The sequence below is a fragment of the Dipodomys spectabilis genome, unplaced genomic scaffold (assembly GCF_019054845.1).
Source record: "Dipodomys spectabilis isolate Male_0828 unplaced genomic scaffold, ASM1905484v1 ptg000473l, whole genome shotgun sequence".
Lineage (NCBI taxonomy): Eukaryota > Metazoa > Chordata > Mammalia > Rodentia > Heteromyidae > Dipodomys > Dipodomys spectabilis.
The window spans coordinates 1,245,772-1,249,795 of record NW_024871150.1 but is presented as its reverse complement, the minus strand read 5'-3'; the positions used below and the strand labels follow the sequence as shown (position 1 = coordinate 1,249,795).

At 33.6% G+C, this 4,024-nt stretch overlaps 1 non-coding gene across 1 annotated transcript; it reads left to right on the top strand.

Moving 5' to 3' along the window:
- Positions 1-420: 420 nt before the first annotated feature.
- On the top strand, positions 421-527 carry LOC122098308. The gene has a single exon (XR_006145722.1). It is a non-coding gene; the product is annotated as a U6 spliceosomal RNA (small nuclear RNA).
- The last annotated feature ends 3,497 nt before the right edge of the window (positions 528-4,024 follow it).

The following is a 4,024-nucleotide window of genomic DNA, read 5'->3' as shown; positions in this document are numbered from 1 at the left end:
TTCATATAAACTCTGAAATATACATACGTAGTAGCATATGTCTGTTACCACAAATCTTAAATACTTTAACGAAAAGTTTTATTACCTGCCAAACAATCCTTGTTTTAGCATATATAAGCAAATTCCCAAAATATATTTAAACCATTAAAACTTTTAACTAAACTTAACACTTGCTGCAGTGTTCATAATGACAGGTGCCTTGTATAGAATAATTGAATTCCTCCTCCTACACATCTCTTGAACAATAAATATCTGGAATTATTTTGTTTTTGACCTGTCCATCTTGATTTTATTCTTAAATGTGTGCTTATGTAAGAAGTATATGGCTCTAAAATTTCATGAAAATTCTTTTAAACTTACTTTTTGTTGAATTGTCTAGTTTAAGAAAATCAATTACACTTTATTTATAAAACATGTTCTATGTTCCATTCAGCATCACCTACTCTAACATTGGAACGATACAGAGAAGATTTGAATGGCCCTTGTGCAAGGATGGCAGGCAAATTCCTGTACCGTTCCATACTTTTACAACAACAGATGCTGGAGGGGATGTGGCCACAAGTTAACTGTACTACACTCTTGGTGGGAATGTCAACTTGTTCAACCACTTTGGAAAGTAGTATGGAGGTTCCTCAAAAGACTTCACATAGAACTCCCCTAAGACACAGCAATCCCACTTTTGGGCATTTACCCAAAAGATTACAAACAAGACGGTACTAAAACTACCATCACAATTATATTTATTGCAGCATTGTTTAAGATAGCTAAGATATAGGACCAACCCTGATGCCCCTCATCAGATAAATAGATCAAGAAAATATGCTATTTATACCAATGAAATTCTATGCCTCCATGAGAAAGCATGGCATCACGCAATTTGTTAGAAAATGGAAAGACTTTGAAAAAAATTATTAAGTGATGTAAGCCAAGTCCAAAGAAACATAGGTCACAGGGTTTCCCTAATTTTTAATAACAAATATATCTGGGATAAGCAGAAAAGGTCAAAATCTATGCACATATGACCAGATAAGATGTTGTTAAGGGAAATGAACCCCCAAATAGGAACACAACTGTTTTTTCTTTCTTGCTTGCTATTGTTCTAACGTACTTATAACAGGCTATGTGATTTTTTTTGTTTCTTCATATGTTTCTCCCCCATGCTATAACCCCTGTTTTCACTGTATTTGAATTTGGTGTGCCGACCTCTTGTACATACGCTCCTGTAATTTGGGGAGGGGAAGGAAAAAAACAAAATGCTGAAATAGGGATTCAGGTTGACCCATTGTAACACTATGTTGAAAACTGAACTTTACAATTTAGGCAGGGGAAGTGGGGAGGGGAGTGTACTTGTAGAGGTGGGCGGGAAAGGACGGTAGAGGGAAAATAAAGGAGGAGGTAACGAAGCTTGTTAGGAAATGTACTCATTACTTGCTCATGTAAATGTGACCTCTCTGTACAGTATTTTTAAAATAAAAAACATATGAAAATGTTCTGAGATGAAAGAGTTTATTTCCTTTATTTTACTCATATAATATGGCTAACAAAGAAATTAATGCAAAACACTGATATGAAGGTATTTTGAATGAATGTGTATGTGTGCACGTGCACGTGTTCTCATGCACTTGCATGTATGTTGGTGTGCTCACAGTTTGAAAAAAGGGCGTCAAAGTCTTGCTAGGCCTGCTCTCTAGATTGGTGAGCTACTATATGAGCTACATCTCCATTCCTGGCCCTTTGCTAACATTAAAAGTTTTGAAAAATAATCTCATGAATTTATTTTGTCCTGATTGGCTTCCACTGTTATCCACAGATCTCTGGATCCTGAGTAAATATGCCAAGTAGTTAGGATTACAGGTGTGACCAACCAGCAAAAGGCTTTCAGAATAATTTTAAAAGTGGAAGAAAGTTTACTTCACGGTGGCTTGTTTTATCATCTCTTATAAAGCATTTTGGAGTGATTATTTGTGATTTTTTTTTCGTTTTTTGGATTCTTAAGAAAGTGATGATATTTAAAAATTTAGTACTTTTTAAAATGGAACCTGGAAAAATGGGACAGAATATATTTGTCTCTCTTATAAGCTCAGCTCTGTGCATGATAACCCAATGTCACCAACACAGTCTGTGTTGAAGACAAAATGTAACAGAAAACAATCACCATGGCCAATAATTGCTATGGTATTATTTCTTGGACAATATGAACATTGAATAGAGAGTCTAAGAGAATGGAGAGATTTTACCTACCTTTTGTGTATTGCTGAAAGACTTTTGGAAACTTTGACTCATTTCCTTCCTCACAGTGTGTGCTTGGGCCATGCACTTATTGCCTTTAATTACAATTTTCCCAACACTAAAATGGCAATAACATTAGCATTATAGAAAATGTTATCTTAAGAATTAAGGAAATTAAAACTTGTGAAATACTTAACATAAATTTCCATGAATGAGTTTTAAGTTTAGCCAGCAGTTTTTTTTAAAATACTAAAAAGAATGCGATAAGTACTACAGAAATCATTGCATATAGTGAGCAAACAGAAGTAATGTTATCTATTGACCATGCTCTTCTTCCAAGGAAGCCAGGTGGATTATTTCTCATGCTGTAAATCAAACTTGTTATCTTATGTCTTGATAGTGTAAAAATATCAGGACAAAATAATGAAGGAATGTTGTAGACTGAGGTGAAGTCCATATGAAAATGTGCAAAACTGATAAAACATAAAAGTATCTGAGCATTATATTGTGTTTTACATCATTTAAGTTACATTGCAAAGTTAAGTAAGACCTAGAAGAATGGATTCTCTTTTTGATGTCCTATCATAGGTCCTTGGATGAACTCTTTCCTCATTCTTGTAAAGACATCATCAGATGAGAGGAACTATATTATTTTTTGTTTGCTTCCGTACATTTATTCTTCATTTGAAATCTGAACTACTTGAGACTGAAAGAAAATAAGGAAATTAGACCCGCAGTCTTTGGAAAGAACAATCAATGTGAAATAAATAAAATGCATACAACCTTGTAAGAGGTCTGACTAAAGTGAGTTATATGGTCTCAAGCATAAACAGAAAATGATTAAGCAATATCATGTTATTTAAAATGGAAAATGTTAGGAGTTGCTTAATATTGTTCCTTTCTAATACCTTGAATTAATTATTGATTTTGTATAGAAAGATTAAAGATGAGATTAAAAAGAAACTTGATTAAAAGTGGACAAAAGTTCTGAATAGACATGCTCTCCTTAAAGCCCTGAAAATTTCCAGTGGGTTTACAAAGTTCTTTAATACCACTTCTATGCTGGTTTAATTCTTTTTCAGCAGAAGTCATTAGAGAAATGTAATTCAAAATTACTATGATACTACTTCATAATTATTGTAACTTTTATCAAAAAATCAAAGGAATCGGGTGTGGTGGTAAAGGCTTTTAATTCCAAGCATATAGGAGGTTGGATTTAAGTCTAAGGCCAGTCTGGAGTACTGAAGATAATAAAAACATGCCCTTTATTACCTTATAATAAAGGTAATAATGCTGAGAGTGTGGAGAAAAGGAAATTTTCTACACATTTCAACAAAATGCAGGTTAGTATTCTCTTTGTAGAAAGTAATATGCAGCTTTCTAAAAACTTCAAAGTTGAAATATCATCTGCCCCACCAATCATGTGATGATTTCTCTATGAGTAACTCAAATATATCTGCAGTTCATTGTACTCATCATTCACAGCAACAACCAAGATATAAATCGAAGTTCAGTGTTCAACTACAGACTAATAAAGCAACTGTGGTACATGCACAAATATCTTTTTCTGTTTCATCCTTAAAATAGCAAGAGACTTCTCCCATTAGCCACAACTTACAATGACCTGAAAGATGTATTCTAAATGAAGAAAAATATTGTCTTCTGATCTTTGTAAACACACACACACGCACACAGAAACACACACACACACACACACACACACACACACACACACAAACCAACATCAAACATTAAGAGAGAAATTTTTAAAAAGTAAAGCAACATGGAATTGCTG